Genomic DNA, 21221 nt, shown 5'->3' on the forward strand with positions numbered 1-21221 from the left:
AAAAAAGGGGTTTGTTCTCCATAAGTGTTATTAATATGATTTCGGATGAGAATCGAATATTTCATTTTGTACAACACCTGATGGGAAGAGATAAAAGAACTTTAAAGCATGGTGGATCGAGTTAATAAAAGTTCTGAACAGTGTTGTTACTTATTACCAATAGCATTCTGTGTCTGGTTATCGTTTTCTTCAAATTCTACATATTAAGAACTGCAATTACATGGAAAATATTTTGGAGCTTAATAATGTAGTTATAATATATTTCACCACATCTGATCACGTTCAACTTGACGATCTACGTTTCGACAATAGCTCTGCAGCATAGTTTCCAATGTAAAATACTCCGGCTTAAGGTTTTCATGTTCAAAGCACACAATTCCTCCCAGCTTGTTTTACATAATCCATCTCGTGCACAAGAATGGCACTCTAATCGCAAAAAAATCTGTAGATGTTTCGTTTCGCAAAGTGTCCTGCTTGCTTTCCTAAGGATTAGAACGAAAAAAAATGTTCTCCATCAGTTCCATGAGGTATGCGACGTTTGAACGGATATGTTAAATGTGTTTTTCTTTTAGCAAAGCCACATCGGTACGTCCGCCGAGGGGAATCGAATCCATAATTTTAGCGTTGTGAATTTGTAGACTTACCGCTGTACTAGCGGGGGACGCGATATGTCGAGAAAGCATCTTGTATCCACGTAACTTGTATTGCTTCAGAGGTCAGAGATTCTTGTTGATTAAGTTGCTTAATATTGTATTTAAGTATTTCATAACAGCTTATGCCACTGACATCAGTGTTTACCAATTCTCACCTGTTACAAGATAACACATTTTGCTTGGCGTAAGTGGGGTACTTTTTTGTTTTGGGTCTATTTCGAGGTGGGCTCGTTGTCCCAGGTATATCGGCATTCATTTATTTTTCAGTACTATTAAATATAGTAAACATCGCGTTTGAAATTCAAAATCTCCGACATGAACACATTTTTATGGTCTGAATTTATTAATATTTTGCATCGGAAATGTTTGGTATATACCCCAAAATTGTGAGTTTTCAGTGGCATCATAGTACTTAGAGAAACGCCAAGTAATGTCAAAATATAGTTTTGATACATCCCGTTCCACCTCTACCTGCATCGACCTTTTTCTCACGCGAATTACCAACTTGCCAATTCAGAATCGTATTATATAAGTTATCAATGATAAAATAGGCGCATATTCATAAGGCGATAAAGAACCTTGTTTCCAATGTGGTGATTATTAACCTTTTAGAATTTCTAAGACTGAAATAGAAATCATTTTCGTCGTACAGGGGAAGGGAGAATATGTTTACACTGCAGTAAAAAACTATAAAATGACGTCACAGATAATTATTACACTTCGAAGTTTCTGTCAAAGTTGAGCAGTTAGTGAAAAAAAAATGACCAAATTTAAAGATTGCATTTTTAAGATGATTTTCTTAAAAGCTCACGAGATTCGTCACGTTCTAGTAGTGTTTAAATAGAATGTTTTCAGTATTTTGTAAACGTTACCTCAATCTCTCACCACCACCAACGTTTATCACCTTTTGTGAACCCTTACTCCAGACTTGTTTATCTGATTAATTATACCAATATATTGTTGTCCACATGTTCACTTCTAACTACACAAAAACAATGTTCAATATTGTACATGTTTACTTAACTAACTGTATTAAATCAGTTGGTCGGATGGTATATTTATCTGTCCAGCTATCTTAAAGCAGTTATCCAGATATTATTTATATCCAGGTATTTATTTGACTAACTGTACTCAAACGAATGTTCTTATCCAGATGTTCTGCGTGTTTATCTGATTGACTGCACTAAATGGAATGTTATTATCCAGATATTTCATGTTATATGGCATACGTTGTCCCGGTTTTTAAGCTGAAGAGAAACATCTGTGCGTAAGGTTATGTACTATTTATTTTTGTTCCTTAGTAGTGAACTATGAAAAACTAACAACGTTATTGATTCGCAGACGTGACTTAATGTGAAAGCTGTCCAACACATGATTCGCAGATGTGACTTAATGTGAAAGCTGTCCAACACATGATTCGCAGATGTGACTTAATGTGAAAGCTGTCCAACACATGATTCGCAGACGTGACTTAATGTGAAAGCTGTCCAACACATGATTCGCAGACGTGACTTATTGTGAAAACTGTCCAACACATGATTCGCAGACGTGACTTATTGTGAAAGCTGTCCAACACATGATTCGCAGACGTGACTTATTGTGAAAGCTGTCCAACACATGATTCGCAGACGTGACTTATTGTGAAAGCTGTCCAACACATGATTCGCAGACGTGACTTATTGTGAAAGCTGTCCAACACATGATTCGCAGACGTGACTTAATGTGAAAGCTGTCCAACACATGATTCGCAGTCGTGACTTAATGTGAAAGCTGTCCAACATAGCGCTTTGCATGAATAGTTTTATTTCGTCAGTAAGACAGACATTTTTATGACGTTCCTTTATGTTCAACTTTGTCGTTGTTGTTTTTGGAAACTCTGGCTTTATTAAGCTTGCAGCACTGGTAATCTACCAGATGAAGTAACTTGTGTGGGCAGTTTCATTACAAGTGTCATCACGAACACGTTACATTTGTTGTTGTTGTTTTTTTGCCACTAACGACGTGAACATTTCGGAAACGCAGTAAGAAGAGAGTTGTAAAGGATATAATTGGCATTAAGACGAAGTAAAATTATTCAAATAATATTCCAATATTTTAATAATTTATGAAACCTTCTCATAGTCGTATGGTTTTGTTTGTTCAATCTGTGATTTGCCATTTCATTCTCGAAAGTCTGGACCAGATTGAACGCCGAAAACTTGTGACAGAGCGTTACTTCGTGGTTAGTGTCTCAGGCTACGTATCGGAAGGCCCAAGGCTTAAGCAGTAATATGCAACTGATTAACCTCCGCAGTTTTATCTGTGGGAATGTTTATAAATATGTCGTAGTTATGGAAGGGTTTTCAGAATCGATAAGTAATTTTTGGTATTTAAAATAATTTTTTGAAACGTAAAGAAGACAATGAGTTCAAATAATATAGTAACACTGATATGTCAACATGAGCCTGGGTCGTGTGTTTGCATTGTTACTATGTCAACGTGTGTCTGAGCCGCTTATCCATACTGTTACTATGTCAATGTGAGTCTGAATGATTCGTCTATCTACATTGTTACTATGTCAATGTGAGCCTGAGTGAATCGTCTATCTACACTGTTACGATGTCAATGTGAAATTGAATGAATCGTCTATCTACACTGTTACGATGTCAATGCGAGCCTGAATGAATCGTCTTATCCACATTGTTTACATGCGTTCCAACGATGCAGCAACCGCTTGCAGATCAGTACATGCACTTTCGAGTCAGATAACTGACCAAGACACACGGTAGTGTCTTTTGCGGCCAAAAAACAAACTGCAGGGGCACATCGTGTGATATAGTTCAGCGAGTTTCCACCGTCTGTACCTGATTATGATAATCCAAGCTATGATATATTTGTAGCGGACCTGCTCCACTGGACTTTTACTTCAAATATCAAATTTAATGGCTATATGTTAATAATTTGATTTTTTCCTCCTTTTTTTCTCCACACCAAAAGTAGGAAACTTTATTTGATTCGGCCCAGTGTGGCCACGTGGTTAAGGCACTCGACTCGTAATTCGAGGATCGCAGTTTCGAATTCCCATCACACCAAACATGCTCGCCCTTTCAGCCGTGGGGGCGTTATAATCTGACGGTCAGTCCCACTATTCTTTGGTAAAAGAGTATTCTAAGAGTTAGTGGTGGGTGGTGATGACTAGCTGCCTTCCCTCTGGTCTTACACTGCTAAATTAGGGATGGCTAGCGCAGATAGCCCTCAGTAGCTTGCGCAAAATTCAAAACAGAAATAAATAGTGTTTACGCGTACAAGCCCTAAGAAACGTAAAGTATCTACACGAAATTCTTCAGAACTGAAAAAGAAAAAAAAATATTGGTTCACTAATTCGTAACCATTGGAACCCTAGCGCCTTCGGTTGGTGAGCCCTTTCTTCTGAGGCAATAGTAAAGACAGGTACATCTGTTGAAAGTGTTAGGATTTTATTCCTTTAGCAAAGAGTGTCTTGTAACTTCAAGAAACAGACCAAGGAAGATGTCCTTTAGGGCGCCATATTGCAATTATTTTGTGATTCATAACAACGAAACATTTTGTAATTTAACCCTCTGTTTTGAGTAACTTATATCTGGCAAGTTCAGTTTGTATTGTTGGATTTATGTGCCCATAAAGTTCTTTTTCAGGCTATCTTTATTGTTGTAATGACATTTCTGAAGTACACGTGGTGTCAGACATATATCAGGGCGGAGTTATAAGTGAGGTGGAAGATAGCGAGCGATATTGGTTCAACTTGATAATATGGTTTAACACAAGGTCACAGCTAGTTTGTTGCCTCTGCCTAACATTCCATAACCATTAAACAGCGGGAATGTTGTAGATAGCATCATCAGTTGATGATGGCCGCTGTTTAAGGGTTAATGTATAGACATACAAGTTCTAATTTCTTTCTTTATTTGTTCAGCTGTGAGCTTAACGACTTAGCAGATCTGTGTTCGATTCCCGAGGTAGGCATAGACCATGAGCCTATTGTGCCACTGTGCCCTTACACAAAACTTTATTTATTATTTTTCGCTAGATAAATATACGTGTACACCTTTATAAGGCTAAATAGTATGAATATCGCATAATCGTTACACTGAGAAATAAGTAAAATTAAAGTTAAATAAATCATAATATGTAACCCTTGAACAAGGTTATTGTGTCTCTTTGTGATTTAAAATATAAAGCCCCCCCAGTGCCACAGCGTTATGTCTGCGGACTTACAACGCTAGAATCCGGGTTTCGATACCCGTAGTGAGCAGAGCAGAGATAACCCATTATGTTGCTTTGTGCTCAACTACAAACAAACAATTAAATATACAGAACCGTAGCAGCCCTCTGGTGGCTCAGCAGTAAGTTCGATGGCTTACAGCGCTAATATTCAGTGCTCGATTCCTGCGGTTAGGACCATACAATTTGTCCACTGTTTAACAGACAGACAATAATTATGGTCTTGTGTATCGCGTGAAAGAGTTGTGAATATTACCATTAATCGTAATTGTATATTTTTCTGTATCCTTTACTAACGTAATAAACGTATTACAGTACTCGAGGTACAACTCTTAAAACCATACTCGACCAAGAACGGCTACTTGCTCTGGAAATATTTAGTGGTAGATGAAAAAAATAATTACCTGAGTACTGGGCCCAGCAGGACGATGTGAAAGAAGATACGCATTATCCAGTCTTTTTTCGACGTGTGAGGCTTAGCTAACGCCTCCGATTGGGATTTTGTCTCCTGTGCATCGTGCGTATACCACCGAATGCTGAAGATGTTGACCGTTAGTGCCGGAATAGCCGTACTGGCCACTGTGAATCCAAACCACCAGAAGTTGCCTTCCACAAAAGCAAGTAACTTACTGCCACGTCAGTGCCGATGTTTATAATATAGGACACGATGCACACTAAGGTGGCTAAAGCACTGAATAACGTAAACTTGTCTTCCTCTTGCCATGACTTGGCGAACACGAGTTCGCCAGGGTGAAGTGAGTACCTGTGATCAGGGCTTTGGTGATCTAGCATGATAGTTTCAATCTGACAGCCATCAGGATCATTGGCCGTCTCAGGATCTCTTCTATTGTTCTTGAGAGATCGTGGTGCCTGACATGATGTAAGTCAACCAGTTGATCACTCTCGCTGGTGACGATCTTTGGACGTCTTTCCACTGGACAAGAGAGGAAAAATGTGAGGTCATTTTTTCTAATGATATTTTCAAAGAAGCTCTTGAAATATTGGAATAATACCGTACAGAACTTAATAAATACCAGGTGATCTACATACACGTTTATACATACAATAATTTGTGTGAAATGGTCTTGTATTGTAATAAGCGTGTGGGGGTCAAACCACTAGATACACGGTATTTTGTAAAGTCAAATATAGTGTATTATACACTAATCTCAACAAGTAACAAGGGCTATAGTTTAACGATGTCGCTTTAAAAATTCGCTCTAATTAGTTTTAGAAATTGAGAAAACAGTTATTGGAATATTTGTCACTATCACGTACGTACAATAGGTACACATGGGGATCAATTATCTTGACAATGCTTTTGATAGCGAACTTATAATTATTATTACACATACACAAGATATACAATTTAATGGTATAATTTTGTAATTTTTTATATACAACGTGATATTTGGTCTAAAGAAATAAATCTTAGAAGCTGCTTACATATATGGTACGGATGAATGAAATTGTCATGTCATTTGCACTGCACGTGTATGCGATTTGAAGAAATAGTTTAACCTATATAAAAATAAGCTTATACATAACAAGATAAGCTATATACATAAGATAAGCTATACACGTAAGATGAGCTATACACATAATAAGATGTATGGTTTAACAATGTTCATTCTTGGACAGAACATGTCTTATTTATAATTTATTAATTTATTCTCTTCATAATTTGCTGTCTTCTGTTTTATTTTTATGGTATGGATTGTACATTTTAGAGTGCAAAGTGTATATATCAAGGTGTTGTACAGAGTGCGTGTCTTTCAATGACACAGGTTTTGTTGGTAAACAGGTCGCTGTAAGGCATTTTTGGTTAAAATAAGTAAACGTATATATAAAGGTGGTGTTGTATAGAGTGCGTGCCTTTAAATGACAGGTTTTGTTGGTAAACAGGTCGCTGTAAGGCATCCTTGGTTAAAATAAGTAAACGTATATATAAAGGTGGTGTTGTATAGAGTGCGTGCCTTTAAATGACATAGGTTTTGTTGGTAAACAGGTCGCTGTAAGGCATCCTTGGTTAAAATAAATAAACGTATATATAAAGGTGGAGTTGTATAGAGTGCGTGCCTTTAAATGACAGGTTTTGTTGGTGAACAGGTCGCTGTAAGGCATCCTTGGTTAAAATAAGTAAACATATATATAAAGGTGGTGTTGTATAGAGTGCGTGCCTTTAAATGACATAGGTTTTGTTGGTAAACAGGTCGCTGTAAGGCATCCTTGGTTAAAATAAATAAACGTATATATAAAGGTGGAATTGTATAGAGTGCGTGCCTTTAAATGACAGGTTTTGTTGGTGAACAGGTCGCTGTAAGGCATCCTTGGTTAAAATAAGTAAACGTATATATAAAGGTGGTGTTGTATAGAGTGCGTGCCTTTAAATGACATAGGTTTTGTTGGTAAACAGGTCGCTGTAAGGCATCCTTGGTTAAAATAAGTAAACGTATATATAAAGGTGGTGTTGTATAGAGTGCGTGCCTTTAAATGGCATAGGTTTTGTTGGTAAACAGGTCGCTGTAAGGCATCCTTGGTTAAAATAAATAAACGTATAATAATAAAAACAACCCATATAGCAGATTATATTTGAATTAAGATACTTCATTTCTTAATGTAACTATTGTGTAGATTTATCTAGTCCGATATATCGAAACGATGACGTTTGTTGGTTTTTTTCAGAATGCTATTATGCTATCAAAGGGTACTTCAGTAACGACTGGTAAAGCGTTTACAGTAGTGCACCTTCTAGTTCGCTTGCAAGGATAATGGGTGGAATACCGACGTCGTTATGTGCTTATGAAATCGATACAACGTTTTCAAACTCAATTTCTTAGTACGTTGGAGCTGAATCGCATGTCCACCGTTCTTTATTAAATGTGGCAAGGAAAGTGACCCGCCACCTACAGTTCGATTTGCGATATACGTTACGTGAAGAGCTTCTTAAAGTTTTTTACTCTGCACAAATACCATGAAAACACGGATGTTTGGTGTAGTTTTCTCACGTCACAGCTCTTCAAGTTTATCAATATTTCTATAACATACGGATATCCCTGAAGGTAATGTTTATTTGAAACCTGTCTTTCCAAAGCCCGAATGATCGGTTTTTAAATCTAAAAAAAAACCCACAAAAACAGCACAACCAGAAAAGCTCATTCGGATTTTTTTTTTTTGGGGGGGAGGCAGACTTACTAAAGCCTACTATCAGATATTCAAAAGTCTGTAGTTTTTGTTTCGTTTTTGTCCCCCCTCAAAACCCGCTGTTGATTTTGATGATCCAACAGTTTGTCAGGTTATACTCGTAATAAACACGCATGTTTTAAGAGATATTCTTTCTGTGTTTGACATTAAAATTTGTGCTTCACGGAGTGGGTCGCGGAACTACCGTTTCTTGAGAGCATGCGCATGGTGAACTATATCGTGCACGTGTGTTATGCTCTGCCTGTACGTGAAACAATCACCATCCTTTGATGGAGGGTAACCAGCTGGTTTAGTCGATCTTGTTGCATTGGAAAACGGTTCAAACCGATGTCTGGTTTCTTACACTCGTGGCAGTTAAAGTAACAAGACTGTACGTAGAATAAGACGACTTTATTTGTATAGCACAAGCGTAGAAGTAATGTTTATCACAGAAGATGAAAAATGATAGTTTTGCAAAAAAGCTAGTGTGTAGTTAATACTGCCTTTATTTCAGTATTGTTTGAAAACAGAAACAAACTGTTGTTGTGAAATATTAATTGTTGTAGATCCGAGAGCATAAATGTCTATTTAAGTTGTTTTGTTTTTAAATTTCCCGCAAAGCCACACGAGGACTATCTGTGCTAGCCGTCCCAAATTTAGCAGTATAAAACTAGAGGGAAGATAGCTAGTCATCACCACCCACTGCCAACTCTTAGGCTACTCTTTTACCAAGGAATAGTGTAATTGACCATAACATTATAACGCCTCCACGGCTGAAAGGGCGAGCATGTTTGATGTGACGGATATTCGAACCCGCGACCCTCAGAATACGAGTTGAGTGCCTTAACCACCTGGCCATGCCAGGCAATAAAATATTAACTGTCACATTATAACGCCCCACGGCTGAAAGGGCGAACATGTTTGGTGCGACCGGGGTTCGAACCCGCGACCCACCTGGCCAGTTCAAGTTGTAACTTGCAGAAAGAATTCCAAAGATTAACAACTTTGCGCGTGGTATGTAACAACTACTAGATGCTCACATTTTAAAGCACAAATTATTGTGTTAATACTCTCATAATGAAATATTCGTTTCAACGTTTCTTTCCTTAATCCAAATAACGCAAGGAGGTTCGGTCTATTTATTCTTATCTAAGTACTAAGAGAACAGTCTTTAGACTTACTTTGAACTGTAACAGTACTTGTGTCACATGCATTCGTGTATCTCGAACTGTCAAATACCTCTGAACTGCCAAAACATGAACAGAACCGTTCACAGGGCCTCAAATATGGTATGAAATTGTTTGGAAAAATTTAATTAATTAACATGTTTAGTCACATTAATAAACTTATCGTGGATGTTTTTCACATAATTATCAAAGATTAGTTTATAATATTGAAGCTGAAATTATACCTGATAGAATGCCACTTAAAGACAATTAAAATAATGTGTTACGGAGTCCTTTCTTATAAGAATCACACTATTGTTCATCAACCAGTTCAACTCTCTTTTTCAGTTTTTATTAAACAGTAATTTTCATTGGGGTATATCCCCTCCCTGAGCGGCCGTGGTAACAATATTTTTGCAAGTTTCTGCGAGTGAAATATTCATAAACAATATTCTGTAGAAATAGTGTCTTTATAAAAGTGAGTACTCGCATTTAACATAGGGTTATAAGATTGTTATGGTGTGTAGAATAACATGCGTGATTTAAGTTATTACCGTGTTTATGTCGACGTGTAACAGGAAATCTAATTAAAGTTTGTGGGTTGTTGTTTCTCTCTCTCTCTTGATTGGTTCTCCATTGAGAGCGACAAGTTTGTATTTACAACGATTTCGTTCGGTGGACTCAGCAGAGAGCCCGTTGCGGTTTTGCTATTAAAATAACACACAGCGTGAAACTTTGTTTTCCTTCGAACACGAATGGAAAACTTGTTTGTGGCCATGTTGCTGGTTGGTTTGCATTTTCCTTGCGTTGTGCGCATGTGTTCGAAGACAAAAGGCCAGCCAAAGTTTAACACGCAGTTAAACCTGTCACAAAATCGGTATTTTATGTGTTTTGCGCGGATATAGTAAAAGCCTTGATAACTGTACAACATGTGAATAATGAATGTTTGGGCCATTTTTCTTTATATTTGTTCCATGAAATCGGAGTGGTAAGTGAGTCCAATACGAAACTAGCAAATGCTCGTGCCACTCGGCAAACTTAACAGATGTGCCTTGTTCATTGCAACAGAAAATATATATGTATGTATATTATATATACATATAATATTTTCAAAATACATCCTCAGTAGATAACGTGTCGGCTTGTTGGTCGAAGTGTGCTGTTCGTATCCAGTTATCGAAAAAAAAAAATGTAAACGTGCTTTTTAAATCATGGATGCGAAAAAACTGTGATCCCAAATCCCAGTATTTGATCAGGTAAGAATAGTCTCAAGAATTGACAGTATGTTCATCTGGCTCTCTGCTTCTAGTCTGCCATTTCCAAACTAGTAGCGACTTATGCACGTAGATATTTTGTAGCTTTGCCCAAATATACAAAATAATCAATCACGTGTCACTTCTGAAGAATACACACGTGCATGCACGTACAATAATATAATAAAATTCAGGAATTGTATCACAGGTACTAGTACCTTCGTAATATACCACTGAAAATGGGCCCGGCATGGCTCAGCATGTTAAGGCGTGCGACGCGTAATCTGAGGGTCGCGGGTTCGCATCCCGGTCGCGTCAAACATGCTCGCCCTTTCAGCCGTGGGGCGTTATAATGTGACGGTCAATCCCACTATTCGTTGGTAAAGAGTAGCCCAAGAGTTGGCGGTGGGTGGTGATGACTAGCTGCCTTCCCTCTAGTCTTACACTGCTAAATTAGGGACGGCTAGCGCAGATAGCCCTCGAGTAGCTTTGTGCGAAGTTCAACAACAACAACCACTGTAAACGTGTTTTGACCGCCCGGGATGTTTTCTTATCAAATCGTCTCTGTTAAAACGTATTCATTTCAATCGAATATGTTTACTCGAGAAGATGTTTGTTTTTAAATTCTCTCAAAGCTACACGAGGGCTATCTGCGCAAGCCGTCCCTAATTTAGCAGTGTAAGACTAGAGGAAAGAAAGGCAACTTGTCATCACCACCCACCGCCAACTATTGGGCTACTCCTTTACCAACGAATAATGGGATTTACCGTCACATTATAACGCCTCCACGGCTGAGAGAGCGAGCATGTTTGGTATGGCAGGGATTCGAACCCGAGCCTTTCAGAGATTACGAGTCGAGTGCCTTAACCGCCTGGCCATGCCGGGTCTATTCGAGAAGAACAGGCAAGTGTGACTATATATAGTAACTAACTATAGAGAATGTAGTTAATAGACATTGAGTAACTTGCCTTGTTGCACAATATAGTAAATAGTTTAATTATAATTCCCATCAGATGTTTCATATCTTTAAAATCTGTGCGATTTTAGCAACTAAGGTTTTATTTAAACTACGATGAATCCTAAAGTAATGTTAACAAGTTTTGAATACGAAATAATTTACTTTGAAAGTAAAGTTTATTTTATTGTATTAATACAGTTAACTCTCAAAAAAAAGTTGCTTATAACGTCAAAATAAACCAGTATAGTAACGTATAGTTAGTTTTGTATACAGTAAAGTATAACTCAGTTGTAGTTTTGGTGTTCATGTAGTTAAATTTTAAATTTCATGCAAGTTCAGTTGTTCTTTGTTTTTAAATGCTATAAACAACTCTTTTTAAATAATGGTGTTATTACTTTATTTTTTACACAGTGCGATGGCTTAAGGTACAGCCAAGTCTTGTAATTTAATATTGCCATTACAACTTAAGGTACAGCCAAGTCTTGTTATTTTATATTGCCATTACAACTTAAGGTATAGCCTAGTCTTGTTATTTTATATTGCCATTACAACTTAAGGTACAGCCAAGTCTTGTTATTTTATATTGCCATTACAACTTAAGGTACAGCCAAGTCTTGTTATTTTATATTGCCATTACAACTTAAGGTACAGCCAAGTCTTGTAATTTAATATTGCCATTACAACTTAAGGTACAGCCAAGTCTTGTTATTTTATATTGCCATTACAACTTAAGGTATAGCCTAGTCTTGTTATTTTATATTGCCATTACAACTTAAGGTACAGCCAAGTCTTGTTATTTTATATTGCCATTACAACTTAAGGTATAGCCTAGTCTTGTTATTTTATATTGCCATTACAACTTAAGGTACAGCCAAGTCTTGTTATTTTATATTGCTATTACAACTTAAGGTAAAGCCAAGTCTTGTTATTTTATATTGCTATTACAACTTAAGGTATAGCTAAGTCTTGTTATTTTAATATTGCCATTACAACTTAAGGTACAGCCAAGTCTTGTTATTTTAATATTGCCATTACAACTTAAGGTACAGCCAAGTCTTGTTATTTTAATATTGCCATTACAACTTAAGGTACAGCCAAGTCTTGTTATTTTATATTGCTATTACAACTTAAGATATAGCCAAGTCTTGTTATTTTATATTGCCATTACAACTTAAGGTACAATAAGTCTTGTTATTTTATATTGCTATTACAACTTAAGGTATAATAAAGTCTTGTTATTTTATATTGCCATTACAACTTAAGGTACAGCCAAGTCTTGTTATTTTATATTGCTATTACAACTTAAGGTATAGCCTAGTCTTGTTATTTTATATTGCTATTACAACTTAAGGTATATAGCTAAGTCTTGTTATTTTATATTGCTATTACAACTTAAAATATAGCCAAGTCTTGTTATTTTATATTGCTATTACAACTTAAGGTACAATAAGTCTTGTTATTTTATATTGCTATTACAACTTAAGGTATAGCCAAGTCTTGTTATTTTATATTGCTATTACAACTTAAGGTACAGCCAAGTCTTGTTATTTTATATTGCTATTACAACTTAAGGTATAGCCAAGTCTTGTTATTTTATATTGCTATTACAACAAGGTATAGCCAAGTCTTGTTATTTTATATTGCTATTACAACTTAAGGTATAGCCAAGTCTTGTTATTTTATATTGCCATTACAACTTAAGGTACAGCCAAGTCTTGTTATTTTATATTGCTATTACAACTTAAGGTACAGCCAAGTCTTGTTATTTTATATTGCTATTACAACTTAAGGTATAGCCTAGTCTTGTTATTTTATATTGCTATTACAACTTAAGGTATAGCCAAGTCTTGTTATTTTATATTGCCATTACAACTTAAGGTATAGCCTAGTCTTGTTATTTTATATTGCTATAACACCTTAAGGTATAGCCAAGTCTTGTTATTTTATATTACTGTTATAGCCTAAGGTATTTACTTTTTATAATCACTTTTGATTGTGTTAAAGTTTCTCTCTCGCTGTTGAATTTTAATCGTAACTAATATTTATTTATAAATGTTACCCACTCTAGTCTCTGTAGTTTAATCAACATATAGCTGAAAGCTAGATAATGATTGACTTTTTGGTTTTTATACAATTATATATCAGTGTGTTTTTTTCTTATCACAAATTACGTAGTGAAAAATAAACTTTGAACTGCCTGGGGCAGTAGTGTGTTCGTCAGCCAACATCGTACCTTCTTTAGATAAAGAAACAAAGTCTTAACTGACCACTACTGGCCTGTAAAATCATGAAGTGTTTAACATCTTCCTGAGACTCGTTTTCGTGGGTAAGAAAAGTTACTTTGGAAACCGTACAACTTTCGGGCTGTTGTGTATATATTACATACTGATTGTTACATCCTTACGTATATTAAACAAGTGAACTATGCTCTATAATAGAACCTTATGCTAGAAATACACATAGACATAGGTACAAACTCACGCAATTCCCTCATTTTCTCTGGTTCTTGACCCTCTTTAAGCAGTTGCGAAAATAGAATGTTTTTTACGCGACTTGCACGAGCGCCATTACGTATTGTGACTAAGCAGCGACTCCGTAGTTGTTGTCACTGGCAAGGTATAGAATAGCTGGCATCGATTAGGACGCTTGTTAAATGATTGTACGATAGAGGGCGTTCGATTTCTCACACCAAGTAAGTAAAACGTAGTGAGTGCTAAAGACGTGATAGCGTACGTGGACTTTGATCTTTCTAGTAGTTCAGTTTTGTAACCGATATACTTAATTTATCTCGGCCTTTTTAATGTATCCCTGTCTGTTTTAATGTAATTTAATGTAATAATAATTAACAGAACTATTTGTGTAAATTACATGTGCTGTGTTTATGATCCGGATATATAAATATACGAATAAAATTGTATTTTTGCTTTCGTTTGAACCAGCGTGTTATTCAGGTTAATGATATATTTCGAGAACTCATTCTGTGAGCATGGATCAGAACATATATAACTTAAAACATGGCATATCTATTGATGAAGACTACCCGTAATAATAAACTCTTTCAAATACGTGTTATTATAAAGCGAATAAAGCATACAAAACAATGATTATCTTGACTTGAACCAACAGTTCAATACCTTTGCATTCAACGGTGTTTTCGGCCGCAATCCCAAAGTAGGAAACGTAAGCATTTTTTAATATAATACATACGCATTGGTTTTGCATCGCCTATACTACATGCAATATGCAGAAGGGAATATTCTCGAACTATTTGTGTATTGTGAATTTTAGTAAAACACGAAAGTAATGTGTGTGAAAATCCACATTGTTTTTAATTATATTCACAGCTCCGTGTGACAAGTCATTCTTGTTGAATTGAAATAAATCGGCGTCGAGCGTGGCTTTAAGTGCTTAGTGTTCCGCACTGTGTGTCCAATGTTCGTGTCCCGTTCCCGAAGAAGTATAAATATAAAAAAAAAAGTGCTCTATACAGCTATGGACCGCACGTGTCAGTTGTTAAGGTGACGGTTGAATCTCACTATTCGTTGACACGAGAACAGCCCAACAGGTGGCGATGGATGCCATTGACTAGTTCTTACAGCTCAAAATTAGAGCCCGTTGTGGCGAAACACAAACAGTTTTTTTGTATCTTTGTGCCTGATCGCAAACAATAACAATCAAAATTAGGGACGGCTAACGCAGGAAACTTGTGTAACTTTGCAAGACATCCCAAACAAAAGAAGACACACACACGAATATAGATAATAAATTTTTTTCTGAAAATAGTGCATTACAGTTTCCACTAATAACGACAGAATATCTGAAACACTAAGCATCCATGTACGTCTGAGTTTTAGATTTCAAATTAAAGCTATGATCATAGTAGTAAATCAGAAACACAACACACATGAAACGCTAGTTTGGTGACAGCGCGTCGTTTGCAAAGTGTGATTCTCTGTTTTAAAGCGTTTTTAAGTACTGGCGTCGAGGCTGAATTATACATCACTTCTGCCTCCGTACCTTGAGGGTCATCTAACAATCACATGCCTGGATGTTGATGACTGATTATGGCATATTTTGTCACGTGTGTGAACTTGAAAGGACACTGAGTCATTGATATTGAGTGTTGACAAAGAATGGCTTTAATAATAAAACAGGACAGGACAGTGTTTACTCAGCTATATAAGTGCATGTCCTGATGATCCCGAGAACTTTTGTAATTATACACTCAAAGTGTACCATTAAAATATTGTTTATTATTGGATACACAGTACAACTACGCTGATATAAATACTGGGTCGACCAATGATGCATATTGGGCTGCGTTTTGGAAGGTCCAAGGTTTGAGCTTCTTACACTTCCTACTTTGTTGTAGAGTTTATAACTGTGATATTAAATTTCTTTATTCGATTAAGAATAATATTATCGGCACCAGGTTTTGTCGTTTCGTTGTACTACCTTCAGTTAGCAGTTTAAGTTAACTTCTCTGACCTAACCGTTTCGCTTATATGTTGATCGCACGAGATGGCATTCGGATTGAAAAATGCCATTTTTATTGAAATTATATAAATTATCCATTCGTCAGAACAAAACATTACTACGTACGAAGAGCAAATAGCAATTATTAATGATGAAAAGAAATGGTAACCGGTTTTAGCTATACGTAAGTCCACAATAGAAATGTTTACCGAATTTTATCAGTATTCATAGTTCGGCCATCTTAAGTCCATGTAATTTTTCGATAGATAAATGCTTATATATCGAGACGAAAATTTAGTACTCTTCTAGAATACGAGTATAATATGTTACTAGGGAAAGTAATCATTGTAAATAATCGGAATTATTTTGGTGTAATAATGTTGAAGTTCGTTATGCTAAACCAAGGGTTCCCAACCGGTGGGTCGCGACCCCCCAGGGAGTCGCGTAGCCTTGTTAGAAGTAGCTTGGGATAACATTAATTTTATTTCATCAATTACATTTTCATGCTCTTACACTTTTTTGTTTCAGTGCAAAGCAAAACGTGTGCTACGTTAGTTCAATGTCATTAGGTGATATTATGAGTGTATGTATGCGTCCCTGCGAGTGAATGTGCCCGTGTGAATGTGTATGTGTCTGCAACTGTATGTATGTGTGTACTAGTGAGTAGCGAGTATGTGAGTGCACGCGCATGTACGTATGCTTGTGTGTCTGTTTAGCTGAGATTAAGTGTGTGTGTGCTCGCTGTCGACACGTGAGTCACATGTCCGTTGCTGATTGGTGGATGACGAATCGCGCGACTGGCCACACTCCCTTCCCTCCCAATACTTACCCCATCATTACTCTACCTGCACCCCCCACAAGTAGTCAGTGTAAGATCCACAGTTGCCAAAGCGTTCATTATTCAACATTTTTATTTTATTTTAACAAGGAGATAAGTAAGCAGTGGAGGTGAGTTGTGTCCATGGCTAAACGGCGCAGATACTCAGAATGCTACCTCAACATTGGCTTCACCATTGTGCTCGCCAACGACGGCATCGAGAAACCACAGTGTGTTTTGTACCATGCTGTCCTGAGTGCAGAGTCAATGAAACCATCAAAACTCAAGCGTCATCTCGAGATGAAACATCCAGAACACGCAAAGAAAGGTTTGGATTTCTTCAAACGGCATGAACGGTGTCTTAAAAGCCAAAGAATCGATAGAAGTGGGTCGTTTCAGCAGCCGTAGTGGAAGCTTCATATGAGATTGCATTCGAAATTGCTAAACAAAAAAAGCCTCACACGATTGGAGAAACACTTCTTAAACCCTGCATGATGAAAGTAGTAAATCTTATTCTTGGAGAAGCCAGTGCAAAGAAGATGTAGCAAGTATCCCTGTCAAATAATACTATACAGAGGCGCATTTCTAAAATGTCTATGGATGTGAAGGAACAGGTTTTGACTGAAATCAAGGGTTTCCCTTTGTTCTCCTTTCAGCTCGACGAGTCAACAGATGTAAGTTCATGTTCTCAGTTGCTTGTTTTCGTGAGATACATTAATTCAGGTGACATTAAAGACGAATTCTTATTCTGCAGTGCACTTGAAACCTCAACAAAAGCTGATGATGTCATGGAAAAAGTTTCAACTTTTTTTCAAGACGAAGATCTTCAATGGGAAAACGTGTGTGGGGTTTGTACGGATGGGGCACCGGCTATGCTGGGATCGAAATCAGGATTCCAGTCGAGAGTGAAGAAGCTAGCACCTCAAGCAAAGGGCATCCACTGCATGATTCACCGATATGCTCTCGCCAGTAAGACTCTCCCTGCCTCTCTGCAGGAAGTGTTTGAATCTGTAATCAAAATTGTAAATTATGTGAAGACTCAACACTCGCCTATTCAAAGAACTATGCAAAGACATGAATGTTGACCACGAAGTCTTTCTTTTCTACACAGCAGTTCGTTGGTTGTCGAAAGGAAACGTTATTAATCGTGTCTTTGAAATGAAAGGTGAAATAAAGCTATTCCTGGAGACTCAAGAAAGGAAAGATCTTGTAGCTCACTTCGAAGATGAAGCATGGAATAAAAGGGTTGCGTACCTAGCCGACATTTTGACCAGCTGAACAAGCTCAATTTGAAACTTCAAGGAAGGGAAACACATGTTCTCCTTTTCAAGATAGTCTTCGGGTCTTTGTTTCCAAACTGCAGAACTGGCGTCGGAAAACCAATCTTGGAAACATCGCTATGTTTGAAAAACTTTATGGAGTGACGGATGAGTCTCAGATCCAACTGGATCAGTTCATCAAGGATGAGATTACCGAACATCTTCAGTCTCTAGAAAAGGAAGTCGAGCGTTACTTCCCTGAGCTATCACAGGAACAGGAGGCCCTGGTAAGGAACCCATTTTGTACTGAACTTGATGTATCCACCATCCCAGATGATATCCAAGATGAATTTCTGGGTCTAAGGAACGACTCTTCAGCTCGTGATCTCTTCAAGGTGAAATCCGTGACTCAGTTATGGTGCACTATGTATCAGTCATACTCCAAAGTCAGCATGATAGCTTTACGTGTCCTTGTTCCATTTGCTTCTACCTACTTGTGTGAGGCAGGATTTTCCACTCTTGTCAATATAAGAACAAAGAATAGGAACAGATTGGATGTTGGAGATGACATGAGACTGGCTCTAACAAACGCTCGACCACGAATTTCAAAGCTTGCTGCTGAAATGCAACATCAGACATCTCACTAGCTGGGTTGGATAGCTGTTCAAACCTATGTTAATATTATTTTAAGAAATATATGTTCTTTTTGTGAATTCAGGTTGGACCAATGTGATTTAATTTGCTAATAAATAATTACAGAATTTTTAAATATTTTTTTTAGATGTTTCTTTCCCTCTCCTTCAGAGAAAATAAAAGAAAAATTAAGCTGCTGATAGTAAGCCCTAAGTAGGGGGTCACATGGGTTTCAAACTTTTAGGTAAGGGGTCGCGAGTGCCAAAAGGTTGGGAACCCTGTGCTAAACAATCAGAAGTTCCAGACAGCGTGATATAAACGTTTATTCAGAATATGAGAACGCGACTTAAGGAACCTTCAGTTCGACTCCATACAAAAGACGCATTTGGTGGTACAGCTGGTTAGCATATTGACGCTAATACCTATATGGTCGTCTTAAACTTTTCGTAAATGAGAAATTTATCAGTTATTTCGCAGCGAAACGAAACACGTGACCAACGATCTATAAGTGAGAATAACCTAAAAAGAATGTCTCATGCTTGGTTTGTTTGTTGTGAATTTCGCGAAAAGCTACGCGAGGGCTATCTGCGCTAGCTGCCCTTAATTTAGCAGCGATAGACCAGAGAGAAGGCAGCTAACCAACACCGCCAACTGTTGGACTACTCTCTATCAACGAATAGGAGATTAGTGGAAACGTTATAACGCCCCAGGGCTGAAAGGGCAAGCATGTTCGGTGGTATGGATTAAAACCTGCGAGCCTTACCGTAACGTTTGGAAATATAAACCCATCAGAGAAATTAAATGGTTTATATTTCTTATGCATAGAACTATAAGAAAAATAGTTTGTCGAATGGACAAGTTTTTTGTGGGTATTATTCAGAAACCTAACATACGTTTCATCTATATAACGAAATATGTTTTGTCAGTCAGATGTTAGAATATTGACTACGATATCTTAAACCGAAAAGACCTTACGAAACCGTTTTATTCGCTGTTGTTTTGTATGTGCTCCTCCTAAGGACTAAGTGGTAAAACTGTGGACTTAAAGTTTTGGATTTATCGAGTTTTGATAGCCATGGTGGGCAATAAACAAAATAGTCCATTGTGTAGTTTTGTGTTTAACAACAAAGAAACAAATAATTACATGCTTGATATTGAACTAGCGTAACAAAGAGTTAAGCAACAAAATAATTATCAAATGTTGGTGAGTACACGAATGTTAGCTTTGCCCAAATCGACATTACATATGCATCAGAATGGTTGTTCATTATTGAGTTTGAAACTGCTGATTTACGTAGCCATAGTTTGTTACTGTGACAATGTTTTATCACGCTACATTATTCTCTATGTTTATTGAGATCTAAAAATTCCATAACTATTTATGATGAAACACGTCACTCTTCATTGGTCTTCAGAAGAACTCTCTGAACTGTTGGGACGTCATTGACATGATGAAAACGTTTTTAGGGATAAAATCTTTTATTTTCGCATGAAAGTAACAAATGTAGATGTTCATTGGCATTTGCAAAGTTTCATTTCCTCTTAGTGTTGATTCTTTAACCATAATTCAACAAAAGGTGTTGAAATGGCGGGTAATCATCTCACATAGAACTTGCCAAATGGGTCGTTATAAATGACTGGCACTTTTAAAGAATTTCCTAAGAAACTTCCTTCTGGTGGTTGATGGACTAATATGTTGTTATAATGAATTATTTCAAGATGGCTGTTTATTAGGTTACCATTCTTGTGAAAAGAACCAATCAAGTGTGGTGTCTGTGTAATGATTTTCCATTGAGGGTGTTTGGAGAATTAATTAGTTACGCAGTTTGTTTATGTAGTGGCCACGTAGGCTGTGATTAATGATTAATAATCTCTTCAGTCGTTCGTCTTGAAACTTTTATTATATTATCATTATATGTTTAGATAAAACTCTTAATAAATCAATTACTTAGAAATTACTGAATTAATAGTTCTTTAAATTTTTAAATGCAAACACGTACTCGACAAATATTTACGGATTTACAACGCTAAAACCAGGGGTTCGATTCCCCTCGATAAACTCAGCAGATAGCCCAATGTGGCTTTGCTATAAAACACACACACACATATATTTTTTGCCCAAGGCTTTTTATTTGAAAGTTACGAAATTATTGAAACACTAAAGTAAATAGAATATCCCACATTTCGCTCTTCTGTAAATAACATTCGAAGCTTTATGCAGAATACATATGTAAACTGTTTTGTTTTATTGTCTCACAAAATGTTTAGGTGATCACGTTTCTTGTACATTTGGTGATACCATATTGATACATTTAATAAAAACCAAAACGGTGGGCTGAACCACGAACTTGTGACTTGGAACACTGTTTTACGGGATGGAAGTCGAGATTGTTCTAAATATTACTGTAGTAATTTACTGGCTTTTCTGTCTCAATCAAGTTAGCTAACGGTTATTGTTCATAGCTCCTGATGGAACAACATAATTTCAAGTAAATATACGGATAATAAAAACGTTTATGCACTGGAGAGCCGTCTTGCGAGAAATGCGTTGAACAGAATTACGAATATGAAATGTGGGCAGATG

The 21221-nt window shown here is 36.8% G+C and overlaps 1 protein-coding gene and 1 long non-coding RNA gene across 3 annotated transcripts in view; one reads left to right on the forward strand and one right to left on the reverse strand.

The window, feature by feature from the left end:
• LOC143230126 (ninein-like protein) overlaps nt 1-21221 on the forward strand; it is a 113435-nt gene that overhangs the window by 11892 nt on the left and 80322 nt on the right. The gene's annotated exons all lie outside the window — the stretch shown is intronic.
• Nucleotides 173-14098, reverse strand: LOC143230125 (uncharacterized). The gene is made up of 3 exons (XR_013016249.1): nt 13934-14098; nt 5297-5826; nt 173-482 (listed from the first exon to the last, which is right to left on the reverse strand). It is a non-coding gene; the product is annotated as an uncharacterized LOC143230125 (long non-coding RNA).

Source organism: Tachypleus tridentatus, chromosome 10, assembly GCF_004210375.1.
Source record: "Tachypleus tridentatus isolate NWPU-2018 chromosome 10, ASM421037v1, whole genome shotgun sequence".
Lineage (NCBI taxonomy): Eukaryota > Metazoa > Arthropoda > Merostomata > Xiphosura > Limulidae > Tachypleus > Tachypleus tridentatus.